Source organism: Amblyraja radiata, chromosome 30 (genome assembly GCF_010909765.2).
Source record: "Amblyraja radiata isolate CabotCenter1 chromosome 30, sAmbRad1.1.pri, whole genome shotgun sequence".
NCBI lineage: Eukaryota > Metazoa > Chordata > Chondrichthyes > Rajiformes > Rajidae > Amblyraja > Amblyraja radiata.
The window spans coordinates 9,580,556-9,600,003 of NC_045985.1; the positions used below are offsets into that span (position 1 = coordinate 9,580,556).

Below are 19,448 nucleotides of genomic sequence, written 5' to 3' on the forward strand. Positions count from 1 at the left end.
GGAAGAGGTTTACATACTGGCCGTGTGTGCTGGGATCGGAGGGATTCACATCGGGGAGACATTACTGGGAGGTGGAGGTGGCGGAGAGTCGGGACTGGATTCTGGGAGTCGCCGCAGAGTCTGTGGAGAGGAAGAGACGGGTCACACTGACCCCGGAGACTGGAGTCTGGAGCATCTGGCGGTCGGGTGACGAGTTTGAAGCATCCACCTCCCCTCCATCCCCTCTCCCCGCCCGTCCCATCCCCGGGAGGGTGGGAGTTTATCTCAGTTACGAGTCCGGGACAGTTTCATTTTACGACGCGGACACCAAGTCCCATCTCCACACCTTCACTGGGAATAAATTCACGGAGAAACTTTATCCTTTCTTCTGGCCTTGGGATGGAAACTGGCTGAGAATCTGCTCCGGTTCCGCTCCGGGTGTGTAAAAGGGTCGGGTCCCGGGACCGGCGTCAGGTGCGGGGCTCAGGGGCTGTGGGGCAGAAACCCGTTGGACAACAGGTCGGCGCTGAACGAACGGCTCCCATTTAATCCCCAAATTCCGCGTCGTGAAACAAACCCCAGTGAGCGCGGAAATAAAACCAGGGGGAATGTGGGAAGTGTGAAATAAACAACAACTGGAATCAGAGCTGTCTGTCTGTCGATCCGTTCATTTTAACGCGTTAACCGCGTCCGGCAACGGAACAGAAATTACTTTTGTGAAAAGATAAAGATTGAAACAAACTCCCTTCCCGCGGGTTCAGCAGCAGCCGCGGGCGGCGGGTCCTGAGCTCCGGGCGCCCCCGGGTCCTAAAGTCCGCCGACTTAATGGTCCACATTATGTTGCAGCATTTCTACATTCAACACCAGATACGTTTTACTTGGAACTGATGTTTCAAAGAATGGTACACAAAAAAGCTGTAGAAACTCAGCGGGTGCAGCAGCATCTATGGAGCGAAGGACATAGGCAACGTTTCGAGGAGACAGCCCGAGGGCTAAGGAAGGGGAGGAGACAGCAAGGGCTAACAAAATTGGGAGAATTCGATGTTCATGTCCGCAGGCTGCAGACTCCCCAAGCGGAATATAAGGTGCTGTTCCTCCACTTTCCGGTGTTGCTCGCTCTGGCCATGGAGGAGATCCAGGACAGAGAGGTCGGATTGGGAATGGGAGGGGGAGTTGAAGTGCTGAGCCACCGGGAGGTCAGGTAGGTTATTGCGGACCGGGCGGAGGTGTTCGGTGAAACGATCGCCCAACCTCCGCTTGGTCTCACCGATGTAGACCAGCTGACATCTAGAGCAGCGGGTGCAGTAGATGAGGTTGGAGGAGATACAGGTGAACCTTTGTCGCACCTGGAACGACTGCTTAGGTCCTTGAATGGAGTCGAGGGGGGAGGTAAAGGGACAGGTGTTGCATTTCTTGCGGTTGCACCAGAAAGTGCCCGGGGAGGGGGTGGTACGGGAGGGAAGGGAAGAATTGACAAGGGAGTTGCGGAGGGAGCGGTCTTTGCGGAAGGCAGACATAGGGGGGATGGGAAGATGTGGCGAGTGGTGGGGTCACGTTGGAGGTGGCGGAAATGGCGGAGGACTATTTGTTGTATTTGCCAGCTGGTGGGTTGAAAGGTGAGGACTAGGGGGACTCTGCCCTTGTTGCGAGTGCGGGGATGGGGAGAGAGCGCAGTGTTGCGAGGTATGGAAGAGACCCTGGTGCGAGCCTCATGTATTTCAAAGAATGGGTGCGTTAGAAATTCCAGGTTCCAGGTGAAAACCCGCAGGAATCAGGCTCCGCCTTCCTGTCTGTAGGATAAGTGGAGCATTGCTTATTCCAGTCGCAGCCAGACCGCTCCCTCGCCTCCCTCGCCTCTCTCCCTATCTCGGCTACATCATGTCTGTATCAGCGCTGCTTCCTGCTCTCGTTCCCCACTTTAATGCCTCAACTTCCTCACAGCCAGTTTCTAACCGGCTCACACTTTCACCGCTTGAGCTCCGACTCTTCCCTTCCCTTTCTCCGCTTCTCTGAATCAATATCAGGGTAAAGGCGAGTGGCCAGAGTCCATTCCCAGCCAGCGGACTCCATCGGCTGCGTTGACTGCGCTTCCTCCCAACCTGCTTCCCGTCAAATTCCCTTTCCATTCTCCTTGTATTTTTGCGCCTGTTGCACCAATGAAGGAACAGTGATATTTGAGTTACCAGACAGCCATACAAAGTGAAAAGCAACAAGACACACAGCCACAGTGGAATCCACATTCCCCACTGTGACGGAAGGTAATAAAATTCAATCATCTTCCTCCTTTGTTCACCCGTGGTCGGGGCTGTTGAACCCTCCGTGGTTTGAGCTCTTCCATTGGTGATTCTCGGCAAAGTATCGCAGGCTCCGCGATGTTAAAGTCCGCGCCGCACCCGGGGCTTGAAGCTCCGGGCCGGTCTTCAGGAAAGGCCGCACCACTGCACACTGTTAGGCCACAGGGGGGGCAGAGATACGATATGGAGAAAAATCGCATCTCCGTCGAGGTAAGTGAACGTAAAAAGATTCCCCCGATTCCACCCCACCCACCACACAAAACAAACCGAGAAAAATTAAAACACACTTATAAAACATACTTAAAATAATAAAAACTGAGAGGGGACAGACAGACTGTTGGCGAGGCAGCCATTGCGGTGGCGCCACCCGGTGGAATTAGTAGATGTTGATGTGGATAGATTTCTAAATGGGGAGAGAATCCAGAAATCGGCGGTACAATGGGACTTGGGATTGCTGGTGCAGGATTCTCAAAAAGTTAATCTGCAAGTCAAATCTGTCGCAAAGAAAGCAAACTCAATGCTAGCATTTATTTCAACAGGGCTTGTATACAAAAACAGGGATGTAATGTCGAGGCTCCATAAAGCGCTGGTAAGACCGCAATTGGAATATTGTGAGCAATTTTAGGCCACCATATCTGAGGAAGGGTGTGCAGGCTCTGGAGAGGGTCCAGAGGAGGTTTACAAGAATGATCCCAGGAATGAGTAGGTTCGCCTATGATGAGCGTTTGTCTGCACTGGGCCTGTACTCGCTGGAGTTTAGAAGAATGATGGGGGACTTCATTGAAACGTACAGAATAGTGAAAGGCTTGGATAGAGTGAATGTGGAGAGGCTATTTCCACTAGTGGGAACGTCTCGGACTAGAGGCCATGAGCTCAGAATTAAAGGACGTTCTTTTAGGAAGGAGATGAGGAGAAATTGTGTTAATCATGGAGTGGTGAATCTGTGGAATTCTTTGCCACAGAAGGCTGTGGTGGCCAGGTCATTGGATATTTTTAAGGTAGAGATAGATAGATAGATTCTTGATTAGTCCGGGTGTCTGAGGTTATGGGGAGAAGGCAGGAGAATGGGGTGAGAAGGGAGAGATAGATCAGCCATAATTGAATGGCGGAATAGATTTGATGGTCCGAATGGCCTCATTCTACTCCTATCACTTATGACCTCATGAGCCAATGGAAGGGAGGTTAATGCTTCATTGTGGTTGATCCAGGAGATATTGTTGGTGATATATACAGCCAAGAACTCAAACCTCTCGTCCAAAGCCCCCTCGCCAAAACATAGCAAACCGTAAAATCTTGCCAAGACAGTGTAATCAAAATGTAGAGATTTGCACCTTCCCTCTGTTGTAAGGAATACCACTTGTCTGGGATCCCAGCTGGATAACATGCTTGTTATTTTTTTGTTTGGTTCAATAAAATGCAAATAAATGAAAATGGCGCAATGGTAGAGTTATTGTCTCACAGTGCCAGAGACCTGGGTTCCATCCTGACTACAGGTACATGTCTGTACAGAGTTTGTACCTTCTCCCTGTGACCTGCGTGGGTTTTATCCGGGATCTTCGGTTTCCTCCCACACTCCAAACACGTACAGGATTCTAGGTTAATTGGCTTGGTATACAGGTAAAATGCAAAGACATTGTCCCCTAGTGTGTGTCGGGTAGCGTTAATGGGCGGGGGTCGATGGTCGGTGCGGACTTGGTGGGCGGAAGGGCCTGTTTCCGTGCTGTATCTGAACTAAACTAAAACATTGATGTTGACTGACGATTCACCTTGTCGTGGTGGAGAAGCTTGTGTGGACCTGAGATCCTGAGAGCGATGCCGCCTGGAGCTATCGATGCTCCTGGTAGGGCCACCCATGGCGGTAAGGTTGAGGGGGAGGTCTCTGACAAAGGGCAATTCAACCAAGACCTCAACGGTGGAACAGGCGGAGGACGATGGCTGACCTTAGTGGAGCGTCACAGTCACAACGGCTGGGAAGGCGGATGAAGGCTGCAGCAGAAAAGGGTCTCCGGTCGTCTTGGACTCCATGCCACTGGATCCTGACCCAGATCTGTCAAGGACCGTGGGGTGTCTGTCTGTGCACCAGTCTCATCACGTTAAACAAAGTCACGCACAGGCGTCCTCCATATAGGGAATAGCACCCTGGAGACACCCATGGCCACCCATGACTGAAGGGAGCCTACTGGGGCAGCAGGAAGCATTGATGGAGCAAAGCGATCCTTGTGCTGTTGTATAGGGCCCTAGTGAGACCACAACTGGAGTATTGTGTGCAGTTTTGGTCCCCTAATTTGAGGAAGGACATTCTTGCTATTGGGTGTGTGCAGCGTAGGTTTACAAGGTTAATTTCCGGGATGGCGGGGCTGTCATATGCTGAGAGAATGGAGCAGCTGGGCTTGTACACTCTGGAGTTTAGTAGGATGAGAGGGCATCTTATTGAAACATATCAGATTATTAAGGGTTTGGACACGCTAGAGGCAGGAAACATGTTCCCGATGTTGGGGGAGTCCAGAACCAGGGGCCACAGTTTAAGAATAAATGGTAAGCCATTTAGAACAGAGACGAGGAAACACTTTTTCACACAGAGAGTTCTGAGTCTGTGGAATTTTCTGCCTCGGAGGGCGGTGGAGGCCGGCTCTCTGGAAACTTTCAAGAGAGAGCTAGATAGAGCTCTTAAAGTTAGCGGAGTCAGGGGATATAGGGAGAGGGCAGGAACGGGGTACTGATTGGGGATGGTCAGCCATGATCACATTGAATGGCGGTGCTGGCTCGAAGGGCCGAATGGCCTACTCCTGCACCTATTGTCAATGGAGTCATTGGCGAGGTGTCTGGTCTGTGTGATGTCATGTTGAATCCTGCATTTACCCTGCTTTATCTGAAGATGGCAGTAAACGCTACACAATGTCCGAAGATAGACACAAAAAGCTGGAGTAACTCAACGGAGACAGGCAGCATCTCTGGAGAGAAGGAATGGGTGACGCTGCGGGTCGAGACCCTTCTTCAGACTGGTTGGGGGAGAAGGGAAAGGAGACATATAGACGGCGATGTGGAGAGATAAAGAACAATGAATGAAAGATATGCAAAAAGTAACGATGATAAAGGCCATTGTTAGCGGTCTGTGGGGTGAGAACGAGAAGCTTGTGCGACTTGTGTGTGGGAGGGTTAGAGAGAGAGAGGGAGGGAGGGAATGCCGGGGCTACATCGTGTGAGAAAAATCAATATTCAAACCCCACAGACCTTAATATCACACACCATTTCATATTTCATTACTTCCGGCTCTCTGCCCTCTAAAGCTTCCAACCTTATCGTTCCCCAGCCCCGCATGGCCCGATTTTACCTTCTCCCCATAATCCACAAACAGGACTGTCCTGGCAGACCCATTGTTTCTGCTTGTTCGTGTCCCACCGAATTAATTACCACATACCTCCATCCTATCCCCCCTGGTCCGTTCACTCCCCACCTATGTCCAATACACCTCACACGCCCTTCGTATCTTCAATGGCTTCCGTTTTCCAGGCCCCCACTCCCTCATCTTTACTATGGACGTCCAGTCACTCTACACCTCCATCCCAGCCTATGTGTACTGTGTGTACTGTGCATAATGAAGACAACCAACTCTGAATGTGTGCTGTACCTGTAGATGGCAGTAAACACTACACAATGTGCACTGCACACAATGGGCACAACAAACTCTGAATATGGAACAAAACTGGACAAGGTCCACACAGGATATAAGGCACAATGACCACAGTCTACAGCATGAAATCAGCTCCCAATAAATACAATAACGTTCACACAGAAACAAACATATTGAGCATGTTTAAGAAAGAACTGCAGATGATGGAAAAATCGAATGTGGAGAAAAATGCTGGAGAAACTCAGCGGGTGAGGCAGCATCCATGGAGCGAAGGAATAGGAGACGTTTCGGGTCGAGATCCTTCTTCAGACTGATGAGGGTGTTGGGATGGGGGGGGCGGGAAAAGAAAGGAAGAGGCGGAGACAGTGGGCTGTGGGGGAGCTGGGGAGGGGAAGGAGAGAGAAAGCAGGGACTACCTGAAATTGGAGAAGTCAATGTTCATACCGCTGGGGTGTAAACTACCCAAGTGAAATATGAGGTGCTGCTCCTCCAATGTGCGGGGTATTGATTGGGGATGTTCAGCCATGATCACATTGAATGGCGGTGCTGGCTCGAAGGGCCGAATGGCCTACTCCTGCACCTACTGTCTATTGAGTCATTGGCGAGGAGTCTGGTCTGTGTGATGTCATGTTGAATCCTACATTTACCCTGCTTTATCTGAAGATGGCAGTAAACACTACACAATGTCCGAAGATAGACACAAAAAGCCGGAGTAATTCAGCGGGACAGGCAGCATCTCTGGAGAGAACGAATGGGTGACGCTGCGGGTCGAGACCATTCTTCAGGCTGGTTGGGGGAGAAGGGAAAGGAGACATTTAGACGGCGATGCGGAGAGATAAAGAACAATGAATGAAAGATATGCAAAAAGTAACGATGATAAAGGCCATTGTTAGCGGTCTGTGGGGTGAGAACGAGAAGCTTGTGCGACTTGGGTGTGGGAGGGTTAGAGAGAGAGAGGGAGGGAATGCCGGGGAGGTTCTACTGCAGATGTACAGGTTCTTGGTGAGACCACACCTGGAGTATTGCGTACAGTTTTGGTCTCCTAATCTGAGGAAAGACATTCTTGCCATAGAGGGAGTACAGAGAAGGTTCACCAGACTGATTCCTGGGCTGTCAGGACTTTCATATGAAGAAAGACTGGATAGACTCGGTTTGTACTCGCTAGAATTTAGAAGATTGAGGGGGGATCTTATAGAAACGTACAAAATTCTTAAGGGGTTGGACAGGCTAGATGCAGGAAGATTGTTCCCGATGTTGGGGAAGTCCAGAACAAGGGGTCACAGTTTAAGGATAAAGGGGAAATCTTTTAGGACCGAGATGAGGAAAACTTTTTTCACACAGAGAGGGGTGGGTGAATCTGTGGAATTCTCTCCCGCAGAAGGTAGTTGAGGCCAGTTCATTGGCTATATTTAAGAGGGAGTTAGATGTGGCCCTTGTGGCTAAAGGGATCAGGGGGTATGGAGAGAAGGCAGGTACAGGATACTGAGTTGGATGATCAGCCATGATCATATTGAATGGCGGTGCAGGCTCGAAGGGGCGAATGGCCTACTCCTGCACCTATTTTCTATGTTTCTATGATGGAAAAATCGAATGTGGCAAAAATGCTGGATAAACTCAGCGGGTGAGGCAGCATCTATGGAGCGAAGGAATAGGAGACGTTTCGAGTCGAGATCCTTCTTCAGACTGATGAGGGAGTGGGGGGGGGGGGGCGGAAAGAAGAAAGGAAGAGGCGGACAAAGTGGGCTGTGGGAGAGCTGGAAAGGGGAGGGGAAGGAGGAAGAAAGCAAGGATTACCTGAAATTGGAGAAGTCAATGTTCATACCGCTGGGGTGTAAACTACCCAAGCAAAATATGAGGTGCTGCTCCTGCAATTTACGGTGGGACTCACTCTGGCCATGGAGGAGGCCCAGGACAGAAAGGTTAGATACGGAATGGGAGGGGGAGTTGAAGTGCTGAGCCACTGGGAGATCAGGTTGGTTAATGTGAACTGTGCAGAGGTTTTGGGCGAAGTGATCGCCAAGCCTGCGCTTGGTCTCACCGATGCAGAGCAGCTGACACCTAGAGTAGCGGATGCAATAGATGAGGTTGGAGGAGGTGCAGGTGAACCTCTGCCTCACCTGGAAAGACTGCTTCTTCATCTTCAGCAGGCTCGACTACTGTAACAGTGTCTTTACAGGTCTCCCTAAAAAGTCGATCAGACAGCTGCAGTTAATTCAGAACGCTGCTGCTCGAGTCCTCACTAAGACCAAAAAAGTAGATCACATTACTCCAGTTCTGAGGTCTTTACACTGGCTTCCTGTCTGTCAAATAATTGATTTCAAAATACTACTGTTGGTTTACAAAGCACTGAATGGTTTAGGGCCAAAATACATTTCTGATCTTCTGCTTAGCTACGAACCACCCAGACCTCTCAGGTCGTCTGGGACAGGTCTGCTCTGTGTCCCCAGAGTCAGAACTAAACATGGAGAGGCAGCATTTAGTTTTTATGCACCACATATCTGGAACAAACTCCCAGAAAACTGCAGGTCTGCTGCAACTCTCAGCTCTTTTAAATCTAGACTGAAGACTTTTCTGTTTGCCGCTGCCTTTCAGTAAACAATACTATTTATTAATTACCTATACTGCACTGTAACTTCTATTCCTGGTTTTATTCTATTTTAAATATTTTATTTGATTGCTTTTAGTTTTGTAATTATTTTAGCTGAATAATCTAATAATCGTTTTACATCTAAATGTCATTTCATATGTGTTTCTTTCCAATGCTTTTAATGTTTTAGGTAAAGCACTTTGAATTACCTTGTTGTTGAAAGGTGCTATACAAATAAACTTGCCTTGCCTTGCCTTGCCTTACTTGGGTCCTTGGATGGAGTCGAGGGGGGAGGTAAAGTGACACGTATAGCATACTACACACCATTCCTTGAACCTGCTTGTCAAGACTCCAGTACCTTCTTCCTCATGGTAGGAGTGGTTCAATGGTTCTATGGTAGTTTGTACCTGAGTGCATTGAGGTTATTTTTCTGCACACAGATCAGTGACAATCCCTCTCTACATTAGGCATGATCATACCAAGTTTCTTGGTTTCTTGGTCCTCCAAAATATTCCAAATGGAATTTAAACTGGAGGTGGTGGAGGGAGGTCTTAAGCCAGAAAGGGTTATTGGGAAGAAAGAGCTGCTTTAAATTTAGTTGCATCTGGTTGGGTAACTATAGTAGGGTGAAGATTATTCCATGCTTTAATTGTGCGGGGGAAGAACGAATTGCTGTACACATCTGTCTTTGTAGCTGGGATCACAAATTGGATCGAATGCCCTCGTCTGCTCCTAATTGGTTTGGGTTTGGTGTAGGTCTTGTAATCTATGTCGAGCTGATCATTTAACATTTTGTAAAAACAGGTCAAACGGTGAGCTTCACGTGTGTCTTGGAGAGGGTTCCATCCCCGACCAGAGAATTCAGAAGTTTGGTGACACTCGCTTCTCTCTCATAGGTGTTAGTAACAAATCGAGCTGCCTGTCTTTGGACACGTTCGATGGATGAAATGTTCAAGTGTGTAAGAAAGTCGACCACATTGACTCCATACACCAGAGTCACCATGTTTCAGGCACCATCTTCTATGCATCCACTTCAAGTCTGAAGGGCTGCATGGTGGCTCAGCAGTAGAGTTGCTACCTTACAGCGCCAGGGACTCGTGTTTGATCCTGACTATGGGTGCTGGTCCGTACAGAGTTTGTACGTTCTCTACGTGACCTACTTGGGGTTTTCTCCAGTTTCCTCCCACACTCCAATGACGTACAGGTCTGTAGGCTAATTGGCTTGCTATAATTGTAAACTGTCTCTAGTGTGTGTAGGATAGTGTTAATGTGTGGGGATCACTGGTCACTGCTCACTTGGTGGTCTGAAGGGTCTGTTTCATAAGGTCATAAGGAATAGGAGTAGAATTAGGCAATTCGGCCTATCATGTTTACACCATTCAATCATGGCTGATCTATCTCTCCCTCCTAACCCCATTCTCCTGCCTACTCCCCATGACCTCTGACACCCGCACTAATCAAGAAACTATCTCTGCCTTAAAAAATATCCACTTGGCCACCACAGCCTTCTGTGGCAAAGAATTCCACAGATTCACCACCCTCCGACCAAATAAATTTCTCCTCAACTCTTTCCTAAAAGAGGATCCTTTAACTCTGAGGCTGTTACCTCTAGTCGTAGACTCTCCCATTAGTGGAAACATCCTCTCCACAGATTTCTGCGCTATATCTCAAATGAACTAAACTAAAAGTCTGAAATTTCCAAAAAAATGAAGAGTCTTAACTTGGCTGTAAAGGCCCATTGCCCCCTGGTCAGAGATGCAAGGGTCGGACTGGCCAGTCATGTACCGATATTCTCTACCACTACTCAATGCCACTGAGTGAAATGAGAGCATGGCTATGGTGTTGTGGGTACTATTCGACCAGGTACTATTCAATCCATGAAGTCTACTCCGCCATTCAATCCTCTCCATCCTAACTCCATTCTCCTGCCTTCTCCCCAAAACACCCTGATCCCTGAACTAATCAGGAATCTGTCAACCTCTGACTTAAATCTCTGCCTTAAATATATCCATTGACTTGGCCACCACAGCCTTCTGTGGCAAATAATTGCACAGCTTCACCACCCTCTGACACCACCCTCATACCACCAGGGGCGCCGTACGATGGCAGCTCTGCCGGCAGTCTGTTCGTTTTATCATCTTTTTTTTATTTTTAGTGTTTGTTATAAATGTGTTTTAATGTTCTCCGGTTTGTTTTATGTGGGGGTAAGGGGATGGGATCGGGGGGGAAACTTTTTTTCAGGTTCTTACCTTGCCGGAGATGAGATTAATTTTCGGATCACATTCTCCGGGCTCTGCAGCCTACCATCGATGGAGGTGGAGGCCTCCTCGAACTGTCATGAGCCCCACCGCGGGGCGCGAACTTACCATCGGAGCCGATCCCTTGCCTGGGATTGCTCCCACCGCGACCACCGCGGACTTTACCATCAACAACTCGCAGTCTCGGGAGAGGCCGAGTCGGGAAGCTCCAATGACACAGAAGGTTCGACCAGCCCCGACCCGAGGTTCGATCGCCCGGCGTGGGGGAGCGGACATTCCCCCGATGCGGGAGCTGATCGCCTCGACGCGGAGGGCCCGAATGCCTCCGGCTACGGGAGTCAAGATCATCCCATCAATGGAGGACTCGAGGCCCATGACCGAGGAAGAACTAAGGGAAGGGACTTGAACTTTATTTCGCCTTCCATCACAGTGAGGAATGTGTAGGAGTCACTGTGGTGGATGTTCATGTTAAAATGTGTTTTAGGTGATTTGTTAGTTTTTATTTGCATGACTGACTTGGCAAATGAAATTCATCGTATGTTGCAAAACATACTTGGCAAATAAAGTGTTATTCCCATTCTGATTCTACAGAAATTCCTCCTCATCTCTTCTCTAAAGGTACATCCTTTTATTCTGAGGCTACACCCTCTGGTTCTAGACTCTCCCACTGGTGGAAACACCCTCTCAGAATCCACTGTTTCCAGGCCTTTAACTATTCGCTTGGTTTCAATTAGGTTTCCCCTCATCCTCGTACATTTCCTCTGGTCCTAGTGAGACCACACCTGGAGTATTGTGTGCACTTTTGGTCCCCAAATTTGAGGAAGGACATTCTTGCTATTGAGGGAGTGCCGCGTAGGTTCACAAGGTTGATTCCCGGGATGGCGGGACTGTCATATGCTGAGAGAATGGAGCAGCTGGGCTTGTATACTCTGGAGTTTAGAAGGATGAGAGGGCATATTATTGAAACATGTAAGATTATTAAGGGTTTGGACATGCTAGAGGCAGGAAACATGTTCCCGATGTTGGGGGAGTCCAGAACCAGGGGCTTTAAGAATAAGGTGTAAGCCATTTAATATGGAGACAAGGAAACACTTTTTCTCACAGAGAGTTGTGAATCTTTAGAATTCCCTGCCTCAGTGGAGGCCGGTTGAATGGATACTTTCAAGAGAGTGCTAGATAGGGCTCAAAGATAGCGAAGTCAGGGGATATGGGGAGAAGGCAGGAACGGGGTACTGATTGTGGATGATCAGCCATGATCACAGTGAATGGCGGTGCTGGCTCGAAGGGCCGAATGGCCTAATCCTGTACCTTTTGTCTAGTGTCTATTGACTCGGTCGGCCGAAATGCCTGCCCCATACAACACGATCCCACGTTCTGTGTACCAATCTTATTTAAATAAGAACGTGTTGTTGAGTGAATTGTGGAAAACAAGCAGAATTACCCTACACACTTTCTTCAGTTTCAGGAGAAGATTTTCCAGTAAGACCTCCCTTCCCTCAGCTCGAGCAGTTTGATAAAAGTTCCCTTCCAACTCATTTCTGAAAACCAGCTCCCCACACACAGAGACACTTTCTATACCTGGCCCCCTCTGCTTGTCTATTCCTTTCTCTTCACTGAACCTGAGAGACTGTTCCACCTCTTTGTTTCACTCCACCACTCTCTGCACCCACTCTCAGCTACACCTGGCCTCCTGAAAGCACAGCTTCCTGGAAACACAAGGATAAACAACTAACGTTACTTTCAAGAGTCAGCAGAAATACAGCACACACATTTCTCTCCGTTTCACTCTCTCCATCACCTCTGGTGCTCTCTACCCATCTTGCCTTCTCAGGTAGACACAAAATGCTGGAGTAACTCAACGGGACAGGCAGCATCTCTAGAGAGAAGGAATGGGTGACGTTTCGGGTGAAGACCCTTCTTATAGACAATAGACAATAGGTGAAGGAGTAGGCCATTCGACGCTTCGAACCACCACCGCCATTCAATGTGATCATGGCTGATCATCCCCAATCAGTACCCCGCTCCTGCATTCTCCCCATATCCCCTGACTCCCTATCTAGCTCTCTCTTGAAAGTATCCAGAGAACCGGCCTCCACCGCCCTCTGAGGCAGAGAATTCCACAGGCTCACTACTCTCTTTCAAGAGAGAGCTAGATAGGGCTCTTAAAAATAGCAGAGTCAGGGGATATGGGGAGAAGGCAGGAATGGGGTACTGATTGGGGCTGATCAGCCATGATCATATTGAATGGCGGTGCAGGCTCGAAGTGTGTGTGTGTGTGTGTGTGTGTGTGTGTGTGTGTGTGTGTGTGTGTGTGTGTGTGTGTGTGTGTGTGTGTGTGTGTGTGTGTGTGTGTGTGTGTGTGTGTGTGTGTGTGTGTGTGTGTGTGTGTGTGTGTGTGTGTGTGTGTGTGTGTGTGTGTGTGTGTGTGTGTGTGTGTGCTTTGTCATCATTCCTTACAATGCCGTGTACGACAGTGATCACAACTTCTACTGAAGTGCGGATGGCCGTCGGCTCGCTAGAAGCTCATCCGCCCTATGACGGGTCTTATTTTTGGTCCTGCTGTGGGTCCACAGCCCCCTCCTCACCTGGAAAAACCAGGTGGGTGTTAGAAATTTTCCAACAAAGACTATTACAAAAACGGAGGTAGAAACTGAACAAACTTTATTGAGAGAGAGAGTCACACACAGCCCAAGTGTCTGTGGGAATCCTCTCTGAGCTATTGCTGAAAACCATCTCTTTTATACATTGATTTAGACAAAAAAGCATCCAGCCAAATGGTAATGAACAAGGACACTCAGAATTCAAAGGAAATAACATTTAGCTGTGGAAAGTTACACCAGAGCAAGATTAGCCGTTCTGCAAGTTCTGTGATAGACTCTTAATCTCTTGAACGAGACCTGTCAATTACTTGTGCCCTAGGCAGTTTCGGTAAACAATCTTGTGCAGACACAGATAGAATACACAAGGAAATAGTTACATACATTTTTCCATCAGTGGGGGAGACGGTTTAGTCGCCGACTATCCGACCATGGAGCAGGTAGCACGGGATTGCATGGAACCCGTGGCGGGGGAACTCCCACCGACCTGACCTGACCTCACACAAAGGGTGGTGGGTATATGGAACAAGCTGAAAGAGGGCGGCACGGTGGCGCAGTGGTAGAGTTGCTGCCTCACAGCGCCAGAGACCCGTGTTCGATCCTGACTACGGATGCTGTCTGTATGGAGTTTGTACGTTCTCCCCGTGACTTCAAGGGTTTCCTCCGGGCGCTCTGGTTTCCTCTAATGACGTAAAGGTTTTGTAGGTTAATGTGGCTTTTATCATTTAAATTGTCCCCAGTGTTAGTGTACGGGGATTACTGGTGGACGCACACTTGATGGGCCGAATGGCCAGTTGGGGCTGGTGCTTGTAGCTCAGTGGCACTCATGTTATGACTCATGCTTTTGTAGTTACGCCCACTTGCTTTTACAGCGCTGCTCCCTGCCTGTTTCCCCTTGGAATTAGAGAGAGGCGCTAGCATGCAGTTATCAATGCTTTGTCGTTAATAAAGTCTTTGGACATTTATCATGGTGTAAGACTTCAGTTATTAATACAGCCGAAACACAACAGTGCTCTAACACATTTGAAAGATACTTGGACAGGTACATGGATGGATAGGAAATATTTGGAGGGATATGGTCCAAACGCAGGCAGCTGGGATCAGCATCTATGGGGCATGTTGTCCGGCACGGGGAATTTGGGCCGAAGGGCCTGTGTCTGTGCTGTATGAATCTACGCCCATGGATAGGAAAGGTTTAGCCGGATGTGGGCCAAACGTGGGCAGGTGGGACAGGCGTAGATGGGGCATCCTGGTTGGCATGGGGAAGTTGGGCCGAAGAGCCTGTTTCTGTGCTGGTTGACACTATGGCTCTATGACTTGGTCAACATGGGGAAGTTGGGCCGAAGGGCCTGTTTCCGTGCTGTATGATGATGTGATTCTCTGACTCAATGGCCCGAGCAAGTTGGGCCACAGGACCTGTCACCACTTTAATTAAAACATGCGACCACCTATGCAGGTAGAGAAGAACAAACACCCTCTCATCTCTATGTACCTATGCTAATATTATACTTGTGATCTTTATTCCATGCTACATGGACAGAACGGCAAACACACACGCAGGCACACACACCAAATAACACAAGAAAACATATTTAGAGACATATTGTGACACAGATCTCGAGGCTGAATAGCATCGATCTCTAAGGTGAATGGTGGTTGATAAATCTTGGAACCCACTACAATTTATCATTAGTCAGTACATTCATATTTGATAGAAGCATGAAAAATAGGCGCAGGAGTAGGCAATTCGGCCCTTCGAACCAACACCGCCATTCAATATGATCATGGCTGATCATCTAAAATTAGTACCCCGTTCCGGCATTTCCCCCCTATATCCCTTAATTCCTTTAGCACTAAGATCAAATCTAACTCTCTTGAAACCATCCAGTAAATTGGCCTCCGCTGTGGCCTTCTGTGGCAGAGAATTCCGCAGATTCAGAACTCAGTTGCCTGATAACAGATGAGAAGAAACCGTCCCTGAATCTAGTGTCTTGTACAGTTGTATCAAATCGTGTATTTCATACCTTCACGTCCGTCACCACCCTGCCCATCCCTGGTGCAATTGTCATGGAGCTGTGTGTCTGCATTCCAATGCCTCTCTCATCTGCTAAAAATAACACAGGGCGATACCATTTAGTGTGAAAAATCTGCCCTGGTCTGTTTTACAAACTTGCATCACTTTTATCTGTTCAATAAATCAGCTTTTAATCTGCCTATTGGTCCAGTTCATGAAAATCTTGTTCCATCCCAGATAAATATAATCACTCTCCACAATGTCACCATAAAAACGTAGACACATAGACACATAGAAAATAGGTGCAGGAGTAGGCCATTCTGCCCTTCTAGCGAGCACCGTCATTCAATATGATGATGGCAGATCATCCAAAATCAGTACCCTATTCCTGCTTTCTCCCCATAGCCCTTGATTGCGTAAACCCTAAGAGCAATATCTAACTCTCTCTTGAATACATCCAGTGAATTGGCCTCCACTGCCTTCTGTGGCCGAGAATACCACAGATTCACAACTTTCCGGTGCATACGTTTTTCTGCATCTCAGTCCTAAATGGCCTTCCTCGGATTCTTAAACTATGACCCCTGGTTCTGGACTCCCCCAACATTTTTGCCTGCATCAAACCTATCCAATCCTTTATGAGTTTTATATGTTTCTATAAGTTCCTCTCTCATCCTTCTAATTTCCAGTGAGTACAAGCCCAGTCGACTTGCATCCTATCTTCCACTAATCCTAGCCCATCATTTAGCTTGTAACATCACAAATATATCCCTTGCATAAGACCGGGATACACTCACACAGACTACAATTACAAAAAAATACACATCCTGCATGTCATAGTCATAGGGTAATAGTCATAAATTAATTGTGTGGAAACGGGCCCTTCAGCCCAACTTGCCTACACCCGGCCAACAATATCCCACCTACACCAGTCCTACTTGCCTGCGCTTGGTCCATATCCTTCCAAACCTGTCCTCTCCATGTACCTGTCTAACTATTTCTTATCTGATGGGATAGTCCCAGCCTCAACTATGTTGTTCCATATACCCACATGTGTGAAAAGGTTACCCCTCATTTCCTATTAAATCTTCCCCCCTTCACCTTAAACCTACAGTATATCCTCTGGTTCCTGATTCACCTACCTAGAGACCCGAGTTCGATCCTGACTACGGGTGCTACTGAATTCACCTGTACTCTACTCCTCTCAATTGCTACAGCTATGCACTTCAAAATTTGGTTATGCCGCCAGGTATATAGACCCTGAGAAAGACTAACCCCACATAATGATAACAGTCTGAAGTAGGGGTTCGGCACGAAACGTTGCCTATTTCCTTCGCTCCACAGATGCTGCTTCACCCGCTGACTTTCTCCTGCATTTTTGTCTTCTGATAATATGTGCCTCAAAGTTGTCACCTTTGAACACAAGGGACATGTCGGGTCCTCACCCACCCATTGCTTGATTTTCTGCGGTGATGGCAGCACATCACAAATAGCCCTGACAAGGAAACTTACACGACCCTCCTCTATGCACCACTGGTCCCTCCAGCTAAACCCCTCTTTTCTACATTTCCCCCAGTTCATCCACTGTCCATGCTTAACCTATGCTTTCACTAAATTTACTATTAATCCTGGAACTCTAGAGAAATCCGAAGCACTCCAAATAAGACGATATGGTACAGATCCAAGCGTGTTTGCCAGGTCCAAAAACATTACATGCAAATCTCTCCTCTCGAGCTTGGCTGTCGAATCAGGTCCAATATTACACTAATGTGTTCTAAGCAACCTGTGAAACCTGGGATACCTGCTTTATGCATTGTGGTATCTATTAACATGTTCCTTTCTAAACCAGTTACCAGCCTCTGTGCCACTATGCTAAAGAACATATAACCTTTTACCAACCTCCCCCTTCATTCCCCATCCGATTTATTTGGGTGAAACTGACGGAAATGTGTTTTTTGTTCGCCCGCTTGTGCCTGAGGCCGATCGGCCTCTCCCCGGGTCCCGGGGCTGCGCTGCCCGAGTATCTCCCCGATCCCCAGGGAACCCTCTGATTATCTGCTTCTCCCCCCAGCCTCCGTCACCCTGGACGTGGAAACAGCGGGTCCGGGGCTTAAAGTGTCTGACGATCGGAAGGGGGTGAGACGGACCGGGACCTGAACAGGCTCCCTGACACTGGGAAGAGGTTTACAGCCCGGCGTTTGTGCTGGGATCGGAAGGATTCACATCGGGGAGACATTACTGGTAGGGTGAGGTGGCGGGGAGTTGGGGATGGAGTCTGGGAGTCGCCGCAGAGTCTGTGGAGAGGAAAGAAGAGGTCACACTGGTCCCTAAGACTGGCGTCTGGAGCATCGACCGGTGGGATGACAAGTTTGATGCATCCGCCTCCCCGCCATCCCGTCTGCCCACCCGTCCCATCCCCGGGAGGGTGGGAGTTTATCTCAGTTAGGAGACCGGGACAGTTTCATTTTAAGACGCGGACACCAAGTCCCATCTCCACACCTTCACTGGGAATAAATTCACGGAGAAACTTTATCCTTTCTTCTGGACCAGGACGGAAAACCAGTGGCTGAGAATCTGCTCCGGTTCCGCTCCGGGTGTGTAAAAGCGTCCGGCGTCAGGAGCGGGGCTCAGGGGCTGTGGGTCAGAAACCCGGTGGCCTTCAGATAGCCTTTGCTTTCTCTCTCCATCCCCTTCCCCTTCCCAGTTCTCCCACCAGTCTTATGTCTCCGACTACATTCTATCTACATTCTATCTTTGTTTCGCCCCCTCCTCTGACATCAGTCTGAAGAAGGGTCTCGACGAGAAACGTCGCCCATTCCTTTTCACCAAATATGCTGCCTCTCCCGCTGAGTTACTCCAGCATTTTGTGTCTATCTCCGGTGGACAACAGGTCGGCGCTGAACGAACGGCTCCCATTTAACCCCCAAATTCTGCGTCGTAAAACTCCAGGTGAAAGCGGAAACAAAACCAGGGGGGAATTGAAATGTGGGAAGAGTGAAATAAACAGCAACTGAAATCAGAGCTGTCTGCCGATTGGTTCATTAACCGCGTCCGGGAACGGAACAGAAATTACTTTTGTGAAAATATATAGATTGAAACAATTGCCCTTCCCGCGGGTTCAGCAGCAGCCGCGGGCGGCGGGTCCTGAGCTCCGGGCTCTCCTGGGTCCTATAGTCACCATCAGATTGAGAATGGTGTAACGGATATTTAAGAATGCGGGTAAAAGGAACGCGGGTTATTAGTATGAGTGGAATCAGACATTATTAGAAGAGGGCGGAACCTGAGAATGAGAGACACATTCGAGAACGTGCTGTTGCCCCAGTTTGTGTTCATACAGTAAGCTCATTAGTTCATGTTATAGGAACAGAATTAGGCAACAAAGAGCATCATGTTTACTCCGCTACTCAATCCTGGCTCATATAAAGGGTCTTGGTGAGACCACACCCGGAGTATTGCGTACAGTTTTGGTCTCCTAATCTGAGGAAAGACATTCTTGCCATAGAGGGAGTACAGCGAAGGTTCACCAGACTGATTCCTGGGATGTCAGGACTTTCATATGAAGAAAGACTGGATAGACTCGGCTTGTTCTCGCTAGAATTTAGAAGATTGAGGGGGGGATCTTATAGAAACTTACAAAATTCTTAAGGGGTTGGACAGGCTAGATGCAGGAAGATTGTTACCGATGTTGGTGAAGTCCAGAACTAGGGGTCACAGTTTAAGGATAAGAGGGAAGTATTTTAGGACCGAGATGAGAAAATCATTTTTGTGTGGGGATCGTTGGTGGGTGCGGACATTTCAAGTTGGTTGATCTGGGCCGAATGGCCTGTTCCTGCATTGTATTTCTAAAATAAACCAAAAAGAACACACATGGGCGTTGGAGACAATTCAATAAATTGAACGAGGGACGCGCTGATCGCCACGGATTGTGTCTTCGCATTGTGGATATTCCGGGATATAACCTGATACTTGAAGAAACCTCCACATCAGCGCTGTAGAATGTACCCTGACTGTTCGCATCATGGCCTGGTGCGGCATTTCCAACGCACACGAGTTGCACTACCGCCTGCACTGGCCATGGATGTGTTTATATT

General features: G+C 48.4%; 1 long non-coding RNA gene across 1 annotated transcript; it reads left to right on the forward strand.

The window, feature by feature from the left end:
• Positions 1–449: 449 nt before the first annotated feature.
• Positions 450–18,364, forward strand: LOC116989890. Its single transcript, XR_004416367.1, has 2 exons — positions 450–498; positions 18,248–18,364. It is a non-coding gene; the product is annotated as an uncharacterized LOC116989890 (long non-coding RNA).
• The last annotated feature ends 1,084 nt before the right edge of the window (positions 18,365–19,448 follow it).